At 39.4% G+C, this 12,507-nt stretch overlaps 1 long non-coding RNA gene across 1 annotated transcript in view; it reads left to right on the forward strand.

Annotated features, from left to right (window-relative positions):
• Positions 1-9,754: 9,754 nt before the first annotated feature.
• Positions 9,755-12,507, forward strand: part of LOC306652601 — a 1,049,053-nt gene continuing 1,046,300 nt past the window's right edge. The window contains exon 1 of the long non-coding RNA XR_013761493.1: positions 9,755-9,852. This is a non-coding gene — a long non-coding RNA (uncharacterized lncRNA). The remainder of the gene's footprint in view (positions 9,853-12,507) is intronic.

Raw genomic sequence — 12,507 nt, forward strand, 5'->3', positions numbered from 1 at the left:
GAGTAGGATAGCAAAGGAAACTTTAGTCTATAAAAGTTGCCAGGGGCTGAGGATATAGCTCAGTTGGTAGAGGGCTTGCCATGTAAGCATAAGGACCTGGGTTCAATCTCCAATCCCACAAATAAAAAAAGGAAAAGAAAGAAGCAGGGTGCTTTCACTATCTTGGGAGAGAGGAATACTGACAAAGAGCCCCTTCACTCTTCTGGGAGAAATTTGTGTTATTACTTTTAAATAAAAACTGCTTTATATGCTTGCCTCAGTCTGCTTATCTAATGTTCAAACTGCAACATTTGAGGAAGCAAAGTTCACCAACAATAACCAGCAGTATCACCAGCACAAAACTAGAGACCTTAATGTCCAATTTTCCTTTTCCTTTCAGAGTCTAAAATTTGGATTAAAAAAAAAAAAAAAAAAGTCCAAAATGGTGAGACCTGAGAAAAGGGGATAAAAAAGAAAGCCATATATTGAAAGCTTTCCCAGTTCATTTTTACCAATGACAGAACAATCCCTAGAAAAGAAGCCAAAGAATAAATCTTTTCCCAGCAACAATACAATGGGGGACCATGAAGGGAAAGACATAAACACTGAAAGCTGATCCCAGAGCCTCTGCTCTTTTCCAAATAAAATATTGCCCGATACAAAATTTTAAATTCTCAAAAACCTGTTTCCTGAGTGCCCAAGCTGACTGCTGAACATAGACCCTTCCAATTTTGTCCAGTAAAACATCCCAAATTTCTGAGTGTCCTAGCTGACATGCTCATTAAGTCACCTCTCAGAATAACCTGTATAAACCTAGTCCTCTCCTTTTTCCAGTGGCTCATTTCCCACTAAGAAAGTGGCTTCATCAGAAGCATGAAACTCTGTTTCATTTTAAACAGATGATTCATGAAGTTTGCCTCCATCTGGCCTGGTCTTTTTATGCTAACAGAATCAACTGGGCTTTATGTTTTTGTTTTGTTTTGTTTTGTTTTTGTTTTGGTATTGCTGTTTCCTTTGTTTCTTTGTTGTAGGTCCCCAGGAATCCAACCAAGGACCTCTGGCATGGTCAGCAGTTTGTGCATGCTCTGTCATGGCTGAACTGATCCCCAACCCCTGGCCATCATGTTTTTTTCTTCTATAGACATCTAGCTCTGGCTGAGGAAGAAGAAATGAAGCAGTTATCCAAGCATCAGGGGAAAAGGAGGGATGGGGCTTCTTTCTGGTCCTTTCTTTTTTTGTTGTTGTTGTTACTGGGCATTGAACACAGGAACAATTTGCCACTGAGCCACATTCCCAGCCCTTTTTATATTTTATTTTGAGACAAGGTCTCACTAAGTTGCATGGGGCCACACTAAATTGCTGAAGGTGGTCTTGAACTTGCAGATCTTCCTATCTTCCTTAGCCTCCCAACTTCCTTGGAAAATAGGCAGAGATAGGACACCATGCCTGGTTTGTCTTTTCTTTTTTTTTTTTTTTTGTTATATACTGTGCTTGAAGCAATGAGTGGGGAGACACTACTTTCACCCTTCTTATCTGATCAAGTTCCTCAGTCTCAACCATGCCCCAGATGATGTCTCTGGTCACTCTCTCCTGCCTTTGGCAAAGAATCCTAATTCCATTCTGTCATTTAAGTCAGAATCCACCCTTACATCCAGGCCCAGCCCACCCCACATCCCAAGAAGTTTTCTCTGTACCTGTAACTACCAGAGGTCAAGAATAAAACACTTGGGCAGGGGTTGTGGCTCAGTTGTACAGCACTTGCCTCACATGTGTGAGGCACTGGGTTCTATCCTCAGCACCACATATAATTAGATGTATAAAATAAAGATCTATTAGCAAATAAATTTAAAAAAGAATACAACACTTCTCCCTTGAGACAGTGGAATGATAGTTCTTAGGGCCTGGGTGAGGTTGAAAGAGAAATAAACAAAAAGGACAAAATGATATTTTTCTTCAATTATTTTTTTGATGGAACCCAGGGGCACTTGAGCACAGAGCCACATCCCCAGCCCTATTTATTTATTTATTTATTTATTTATTTATTTATTTATTATTCATTATTTCATTTACTTAGGGTCTCACTAAGTTCCTGAGGTTAACTGAACTCCGGAGCTCCTGCCTCAGCCTCTTGAGTTGCTGCACCACCATGACACCCATGACAGGCATGTGCTGTTTTCCTGGCTGCACATATATCAAATATTTATAATAATGATGCTTTCTCTAGTAAATATCAGGCTTCAATAGACCATATGTAAAATGACCCTAGCCTTAGTATTTTACTAGGCAATCTACAGCAAATGCTTAATATATACACATTGGGTGCATGTGAGATTCAAGAAAATGATGATTCATTGGTTTGATTTATTCTTGTTAAAGAAAATACAACTGTATAAGTGAAATAATTTGTGCTGCTGCTCTGAGTGAAGTACAAAAAATTTGAAAACCACAGACAAGATGATTTTGAGATTTTGAACTTGGGTAACACATATCTGGTGCATGTTAAATGAGAGATATGCACAGAACACACACACACCTCTTTAAATCTACTAATTCTAAAATCTAAGTCAAATAGCAAATTAATTTTAGGTAAAATACATGTACAACATAGGTGGAAAATTAAACTTTCTTAAAAAATGTAGCATTCTGTGTTGAGATACTTCAGTGTTGTGAGGACAGGAAAATCATCATAGATATGAATGTCAGTGATGGTGGTACCATATGGTGTTTTTGTTGTTATTTATTTGGGACTTTTTTTGGCAGTGTGGGGTGAAGGCAGCAAACTAAGTGCCTTCCAGTTTGTTGGGCAAATGCTCTACCACTGAACTTTACCCACAGTTCTTTGGAATGTGTGTTTCCTAGGGTTGCAACTCAGTAGTAGAACACTTGCTTGACATGTGTGAGGCACTGGGTTTGAGTCTTAGCACATTTAAAGATAAATAAAACAAAGTTATTGTATTGACTACAACCCAAAAAAAGAAAAAAATTCAAGAGGGCCGAGGTTGTATCTCACTGGTAGAGCTCTTGCTTATGTGTGAGGCACTGGGTTCAATCCTCAGCACCTCATGAAAATAAAGTTTAAAAAGTATAAAGAAATACAACATTAAAAAATCTTTTAAAAATTAAAGAAATAACACTTTGTATGGAAGGAAGAAAAACCATAAAGTGAATACCTTCTGCAACTCAAGGAGTCTTGAGGTATGCCTTCTCAAAATATGCTCAGATTATTAATTATCTGAAGCTGCATTCACTGGAGCAATTGTAAATTTAAAAAGAGCCATGGGGCTAGGAATATAGCTCAGTAGCAGAGCACTTCCCTAAAATACACCAAGCCCTGTGTTGAGTCCCCAGTACTGGAAGGAGAAGGAAGGAGTGTGAGAAAAAAATAAAGAAAAAGGGCCATTTTCCATGCCTCATTTTTCCTACACATGGCAAGTCATGAACAGGATGTCCCTCAAGTAAACAAGAGCCTTGATCTATAGCTTTCTCTCTCTCTCTCTCTCTCTCTCTCTCTCTCTCTCTCTCTCTCTCTCTCTCTCTCTCTCTCTCTCTCTCTCTCCACTCACACATACTCTCGTGTTGAGGCAGGAGAAAGGGTTAAAATGGACAGACAGTAAACTTGGCTTCTAGAGTGCAGTTCTTTCTGCAGTAGAACTGAGACACTGCAGGAAAACAAGCCTCAACAAGGTTAGGTCTACTCCGATGTAAGGAGAAGGAGGAGAACTAAATGATAGAGATGATACTGCCAGTTTCCCGTGATGTGTTCTGTGTAAGCTGCTCCCCCGCCCATCAGGTGCAGGAATTTTCCCCACCTCCCAATCACTTGTCAATCTGTGAACATCCTGGCTAGCTACTGGTTCATCAGTCAGCTTGCAAGTATCCTTCTCCAATATTGGTCCCCTGTTAGCCTGGCGGAATTCAACTGTTTAGGGGTAGCTATCACCTCATCTTTTCTCTCAAGCTTTCTCTCCCCCTGACTCTCTTTCTTTCTCCTCCTTGCTTTTCCACTCTCTCTAGCTCATGTACTTTCTCTTTTCCTCTCATTTTCTCTCTTACCCTGCAGGGAGACACTGTTTGCTTAATAAACTCCCTTATGTGATTTCCCGTGTCTGGCGTGGTTCCGTGGAAATTCCTTACATTCTGCTTCCTCAAATCTTGAACTTTGAACATTAGAGAAATCCACTGAGGCAAGTGTAGAAAGCAGGTTTTATTTTAAAAATAGTAAAACAGACTTGTCCCTGGAGGGACATATGTTGTGTCCTGGTATTCCAAGAAGCTAGATCATCTTACCCCCTTTATACACTTTAGATTTGCTTTATTCTCTGTCTTCTTTCCCCCTATCTCTCTCCTTCCTGCATACATTACTAGGCCCAGATGACAGAGGGATGGCCAAAAAGTGAGAAGCAGATGGGCTGGGGGAAGGGCCAAATGGAGTGAGTCATGCAGGTAGCAGTCCAGGAGGCATTCTCCCCATCTGCTCAGCAGGTGCTTCATTAACAACCTTCTGGGAGGGGCAGTATAGTCACATAATCTTGGTAATCAAAGGGCTCTGGAGGCAGTAATATTCTAATCTCCCAGGGGCAAGGGCAGTTGCCAACTTCCCAGACACAAACCAGCCTTCTTTTCAAAATTTGACCTGATTACTATTTATCTACACTGACCGCCTGTCTTTAGTTCTTGATTCAGTGAAGTCTCTGCTGCCTTGGTACCCAGACAATGACCAAAAATGGGGATGACAATAACCTGACAATGTGAACTGATTTCCTCTGTCACCTGACAATACAGTGGGTGGATGAAGAGCTCCTGGATGCTGAGTGCCTTACCTGGGATTGGGTAGAGGACTAGCTCTCTACTCTGTAAATCCATACAAACCCCTACTGGATTGGTGGATTGATATATCAATCATCATTCCCTGGAGTCCTTCTTTTGGGGCCTTTCCCTCTTTGGGAGTACTAATCTTCTTTCTATTATGCTAATAAATCCTGTTAATTTGCTTTTACCCTTGTGCCCTTGGATTTCATTTTTCAAATTTGTGAAACAAAGAACCCAAGCCCACGCTCCATGCTACAACATTGGCTTCTTAGTAAAGTACCTATAAAGTTCCCATCTAGTCAGAACCTCTAAAGGTGAGGACTTCTGCTGATGACTAAAAGTTTTGGTTTCTGTTTAATCTGTCACTGGCAGAAATGTCTTTTTTTTTCACCTCTTTTCTAAAAATGGGAGGTATAAATGGAGCTACATACTCAGAAAGAAATACTTTATTCACATAATTTAAAGACAACCCACTCTACATTCAGAAAGTGAAATCTATATTTTTCTCTGAAGTAAACATCTGCTCCCTGATGCCAAGGACAAGTAAAAGATCATAAAATGCTGGAAAAAATAAGCAACAACTTGGGTAGTTGCTGTAAAAAATCATTTTCCGTGTATTTTTTTAAATTATAAAGTATTTTGTAGGAAAGAATGAAATGTTTTAACAGTTTTAAAAAAGATTAAAATTTTATCAACAAAAACAAAATGTGATAAAAATGGGGACTGGGAAGAAAAGCTTAGTGGGAGATCATTTGTCTTGGTCTACATAGGCCTGAGACCTTCCCTGGGTTTAATTTCTGGGGTATGGGGGAGATAAAATAAAGGAAAAGGCTGAGGATGTGTGTACCAGTGATCTACAGTAATTATGGAGTAGGCACAAGGCCCTTAATTTCTTTGTTAGCACAGCATCATAAAAGAAAGCTTTCAGTCTTTTTTTTTTTTTTTTTTTTTTTTGCTATGGTGACAAAAAGATCTGACAAGAACAATTGTAGATGAAGAAAATTTTATTTGGGGGCTCACAATTTCAGAGACTTTTAGTCCATAGAAGGCTGACTCCATTCTTCAGGGCCCCAGGTGAAGACTAAAATCATTGTGGGAGAATGTGACACAGGAAATCAGTTCACATCATGGTTCTCAGAAAGGAGAATGAGAGGGAGAGTGAGAGGGGCAGGGAGACGGAGAGGGAGGGGAAGAAGGAGAGAAGCAGGAAGGGAGGGAGGGAGGGAGAGAGAGAGAGAATTCACTTGCCACACAAATTAAACACACAAAACCACACCCCAATTTCTACCTCTTCCAGCAACACCCTTCCACTTCAGTAATCCATCTCAGATCAATTCATTGATTGGACTAAGACCCTCACAACACAATCACCTCTCCTCTGAACCTAACATTCTAGCATTGTCTCACATGTGAGATTTGGGGGACACCTCATATTCCATAATAAAGAAAGAGAAGCAAAAATAAAATAAAAAAGGCAATAAAATCTTATGGATAGGTGAGATGCTTGAGATTGCAAAGGCCTTACTATTTTGGCATATCAAGTGATCACAAAGACAAAAATACACTTTTGGAAGCTGTTTAAAATCCATCTATCTGTCTCAGAATACCTATAGCAAATGCAATATATATATATATATATATGTGTGTGTGTGTATGTGTTTGTGTGTGTTTGTGTGTGTGTGTAATTCAGGAAATTAAAAAGGACCCTTCCCCCACAATAAAAGGAAATCAAGATAGGTATTATCCTACCCAAGGCATTCAATAGATCAATATGTCTAGCCAAACTCCTTTCTGAATTTTTTTTCCCCTGTGAGGAATGAACCCAGGGGTGCTGTAGTACTGATCTACATATATACCCACACCTTTTATTGTTGATTTTGATACAGGGTCTACCTAAATTTCTGAGGTTGGTCTTGAACTTGTGATCCATTGCTTCAGTCTCCCCATTTACTGGGATGACAGGCCTGCACCATCACACTGGGTTCTCCAAATTCCTTTCTGCTAAAAATTATACAGTATTTATTTCCTGTGTTTCCTTTTAAAACTCTTGCTGCTGGAGAACAGAACCCAAGGTCTCACGCAGGCTCAGTCTGAGTTCTTTCACTGACTGCTTTCTTCTCCTGTAAGGCCCCCAAAAAGGAAACCCCAACTCTGTCCCATGGATTGACGGCAACCCCAATCAACCGCAGGAGGCATCACTTGATGCAAACCGCAAGAGGTGTTTATTCCAGCGCGCTGGGACCCGACTCGAGGAGTCGAGTCCCTAGCAGAAAATCTTGTAGGTTTATAAAGGCAGAGACCACACATCGGGAGGGGTCGCACATGAAAGGGAAAAGGCGGACAAAGCTACTGGGAAATTTCAAAGGGTGTCTGGGTTTGCTGATAACATACGACATGTTTTACAATGTTTTACAACAGGGTGTAGATTCTGGTCAATAGTTTCTGATAATCCTACTGTTTGAACACTATCTGGCTATCTGGCTCAATTTACCCTTTTATTCTCTGTTTGGGGCTGTTTCTTGGAACAGCTTTAAGGGCTTTGTTCCCATTACTGGGAGGGTGACCTTAGGGAGTTGAGACAATGGGATGGAGAACGTAGGGAGTTGAGATAACTGGGAGGGTGACCTCAGACAGCTTAAAAAAATGTCCATTCTTTCATTTCCCCATTTTCTTTTCTGGTAAGTTCTAATCATGGAACTTCTGTCTCTATATACTCTTCTCCAAAGCTATTTCCTTGGCGGAGGGACTGGTATTATTGCCTGAGCATTAGTACCTGTACAGCACTTATTCTTTCCCTGATGAAGGTGACTAGGCAATTTCAGGCAGGCAAGAGCCCAGGGGGCACCAATTAGCAGCCCCTTGTTTGCAGTCCTTGATAAACAGTCCTTGATAAAGGCAGGTAAATTTGGTAATCAATGGCCTCCGGAGATCCTTGACACTCCATTCTTCCAGGGGCAGTCTCCAACTTGCAGAGGCAGATGACTTCATGGCTTCATTTCCTTGATTTGACCTGATCCCCTATTTCTACACTAACTACCTATTCCCAATTCTGGCTTCATTCCCCCCTTTAGCTTTAGTAACCCATAACAGCTTGTTAAGAAAATGAAAAGGGGCATCGGTCATTCTGGCTGCTTCAAAGCTGAATGGAGGCAGCGAGGGGCAAGCAGTTTGGAGTTCCTTTTTTTAAAAAATCGGGTCAATCAAGGGGTCCCAGGAAGAAGCCTGGTTGGGGAAGAGTAGGTTGTAAAGTCATCTGGGGGTGGCTGCTTCTATGATAGAAGAACAAAAAGACATGAGTACTGAAATTAGATTAGTACAAAGTAAATGTTGCAGCATCTGAAACATGCCACTGAGTATCATGAAAATGACAGAAGTTAATCTCTCATTACGAGGTGGAAGAACTGAGAAATTGTTCCGATAACTAGGCCTAGCAAAGGCTGGAGAGGACAAGGCCTTTATTTGGGGACTTTAACATTGTCGTAGATGTCCCCAAAAAATATAGTTAAGCTACTTAATGTCATCTGATTTTGTAAAATATCCCTTTATTGGTATAACCTGTGTTTAGTAGAGATCTCTATACTTCTGTTACTTAGAAATAGATAATCATACTGGCAAACATAGATTAAGTCTACCTGTGTAGCTTAGGAAGGTCTGCAGGCCTTCAACTGACTAAAAACTTCTGACTCTGGCAGTTTCTCTTGATAGTTATCAGGCTACATCTTAAGTTACATTTAACTATTATTTCCTTTAAATGCCCAAGAATGGCTATACTTTGGTTTTAACTGTTTTGCTGGGTGTCTAAGATCAAGCTGGTCAAGTTGACCTGGTTCCTGTCTTGTTAAAGAGTCAGCTGAGTTCCCACAGGGGTCACTCGTACAGAACTTAAGAGCGGCTCCTTAGCTCCACCAGTGACTTTTATTAGGCAGGGTCTCTTGATGAGGTGACTTCCTTTAGAAGCATCAAGGGATGTCTCCCTTTTTCCATGACCCTCCTCTGCAGCAGATGCACTGAGTGATTTTTCATCCTCTAGTCTCAACAATCTCCTTGATCAGGAGGTTGTGTGACCCAGAGTTGCAACGCTCCTTAGAGAAGTTCTCTTATTCCCTGGGTTCAAGCTGACGATGAGGGCAAGACCCAAATATGGACTTTTCTTGACCTCTGTAATTAACTCCAATTTCTAAGTTTGAGCTTAATTATCCAGCAAGCCAGTCTCACCAGTCATAAAGTAAGAGTAATGGGCTTTAACTTTAATGTCCACAACTTTACAGTTATTTACCCTTTTATCTAACTGGAGTCTGCATTAGTACTGGAAGTTACCATTATCTATTCTATAGGTGATGGCTTTTTATCACAAGTTACCTAGGTTGTGTGTTCTTGGAGCAGCTACTTCTGCAAAACATTAACAGGTAACAGTTTTACAAAATGAAATTAGCAAGAGTAAAAATATATTCAGCTTGTATAATAGCTATCTTGAATTTTGATTGAGAACTGCATTCTATCCCCTATTTGAGATCACAGTACTTTTACAACAAGAACCAATCCTTTGACTATAACTTTAAATAAGCTGAAGTCTGACTTATTTTGGAGTCACTCTAACATGCAGTAAGGTGGAGGCACAGCCTTATCTCAGGTAAGGCGTGGCTCTTTACAGATCTTAAGTGTTCTAATTCTGATGTTGATCTTTGCTTCTTCCTTAAATATCATTAAGTAGTTTACATATACTGTTTCCTGAGTCTATATAAACTTTATAATTAACACAATTTAACATAGTATCTAAAACATGAATCAAAGAAAGGCTGAGAGAGCGTTTAACTTTCCTTTTGTGTGATAAAGTGGCAAAATGTTTTCATGTTTCTTTCATATTTCACAATATTAACCTTTAAACAAATCAGAATCTAATGTTTAGAAATACATTTACATTTGAAATTCTTTATCCCAGTGTAAAAAGTAACAAATTTTACACATACCCTATTGATAGCAGATCCTACAATAGAACATTAAATGATAGAAATAAATCCCCAATAAAATTACTCTTTATAAGTTTAAGATTACCATTACAGACAAGTTGAATCTGGAGAATAGCAGAGATTAATAAATTCCCTGCTTTAAAAACTTGTGGTCCTGAAAAATATGAACACATTTAATATACAACTAGTGACCATTTCACAATTACCTTGACACTTTTATCTTACCAAATTTAGTTTTTAAAGAAAAATGTAGACTCTCTAACATAGTACAATACTCCATAACAGTTGTTTAACCATAATTGTATAGACCCCAATTTTTAAGACTAATTGTTCTAAAGAATAAAACTTAATAGACACAAAGTTAAGAGTAATATAATGTTTCAAATCCTTGTCATTTTACCATGTCATTCTACCATATAGATTAAACTTTGGTTTATATCAGAACATTAGTATTTCACCTTAGGAAAAACCTTAAATATTTTAAGGTGTCTCACATACATATAACCAACTTGGTTACACACAAACTTGTTGAAACTTGCCATTTACTTGCACAGACTTTCTTAGCACTTACTTAGACCCTCATGTATTTCATCACACAAGCACTTTCTTACCCAGAAACATTTCCTTTTTCCTTTTACTAAATATATTTCCATACCCAGAATCTTTTATTTTCTCTTTCCTATTTGTTGATCCCTTTTTGTTCACATTCTGAAACAACTCTTATGAAATTTCTGAATTTAGATAAATTACTCTATTTTAATAATATTAAATATTTTGTTGTTTAGTGTACTCTAATTGAAACACTGTGAAAGGGGAGATGATAACATTAAAACCAAATCTAAGAGCTCCTTGGAGCTTAGCAGATGGAACACTCACCCTCCAGGTTCGGGTTTTACCTGTTAGGATATAACTCTTAATAACCTAGTTTTTAGTAATGACACAAAGCAATTTTAAACCCTTTTATTTAACAAAATGTGAAAAAACCAATAATGTTTAACTATGATACCCCATGGAATTTAAGGAGTTAAAAGTACTCGATGTTATTTAACAATTAGCATTTTAACTTTGTAAATTAATCAAATGTCTCTACAAACATATTAGAGTAATCCCATACATGTTAACTCTAATTCACTTATTCTGTAAAATCCAAGATATCAGACAAGTGTCCTTAACAGTATTTGCTATCTCTTTCCTGTTGAAGAAAAGTCCTAGAAACAATTCATATTAGACATTTTATTAACATCAATATTTTATTAGCTTGACCACCTAGAGACTTGTGAGTTATTTTCAAAGACACTTTGCTTTTATTAGTTTTACCCAATTTGAACCTTTTTAAATCACGTGAATTGAAAGTATCCGGATCCATTTTTAAATCTTAATTTTAGGAGCGCTCAGTTTTGATACAGACAAAACATGACATTAGACAGCACAATATACAAATAACAAAATCAAGGCCTTTTAACTTTTTAGGTGAATCTCCATTGCAATGTAACAGATGTTCAAAAACTCTAGTTGAATAAAAAATAGAACTGATCAAAAAATCATGAGCTCAAAAAAACATATAATTAAAAAAAACAAGAGTCCTGGAAAAAATCACACGGCCATTAATTACTTTAGTAAAGTACCATAAAATTTACTTTGCTGGAGTTTTAAAGACTCTTTTTAACTTTTCTTTCCCTGGGTTTGAGACCAGTCTCCTACTGAGCCTTTAGGCTTCTTTTATTTATATTTCAATGTAAGCCTTGACTGAGATCTGGAAGGATCTAACAGGTTTTAACAGAAACTTTGTGTCTAAGGCATTTTAGCCATCTCATCAGGACAGGTTGGATGTTAAAGAAAATTATGAGACCTTATTTTTCATTACTTTTGAGACTGAAGCTACTTTGCTAAGTTACCCTTCAGGGTTGTCAGGAGGGGGAGTCCAGAGAAGGAAACCTTTGGGGTCCACCCGAGAGTAGCCTGGGCCGAGACCCCCCAGTTGTTCCAACCCTTCCTCCACCTCCACCACAAACACACAACAGAACCAGATACAGACGGGCGCCAATCTCTGATCCACCAATTGAACCCCATCAGCACCCTTACCGACGGAGATTACGAGGCGTCCCTGGCTCCCCTCCACCCTTGGGGCGTCCCCCAGGGTTGCAACCTGTGGCCCCACAGACACGTCTACCGACCACTGTTCGGCCACTCTCACGAGTCACCGAACGTTTGCCACCGAAACCAAAAGCACGCTCACAGAACCAGACCAACTAACAAAACAGAAGACAAAGAGAGACAACTTCGGGGTACCCCTTTTACCTCCAAGGTCGACTCCGCGGATGAGGGGGGCCGTCTTATCCCGGAAGAGCCCCCAAATGTAAGACCCCCAGAAAGGAAACCCCAACTCTGTCCCATGGATTGACGGCATCCCCAATCAACCGCAGGAGGCATCACTTGATGCAAACCGCAAGAGGTGTTTATTCCAGCACGCTGGGACCCAACTCGAGGAGTCGAGTCCCTAGCAGAAAATCTTGTAGGTTTATAAAGGCAGAGACCACACATCGGGAGGGGTCGCACATGAAAGGGAAAAGGCGAACAAAGCTGCCGGGAAATTTCAAAGGGGGTCTGGGTTTGCTGATAACATACGACATGTTTTACAATGTTTTACAACAGGGCATAGATTCTGGTCAATAGTTTCTGGTAATCCTACTGTTTGAGCACTATCTGGCTATCTGGCTCAATTTACCCTTTTATTCTCTGTTTGGGGCTGTTC

The sequence above is a fragment of the Sciurus vulgaris genome, assembly GCF_902686455.1.
Source record: "Sciurus vulgaris genome assembly, contig: HiC_scaffold_589_arrow_ctg1, whole genome shotgun sequence".
NCBI lineage: Eukaryota > Metazoa > Chordata > Mammalia > Rodentia > Sciuridae > Sciurus > Sciurus vulgaris.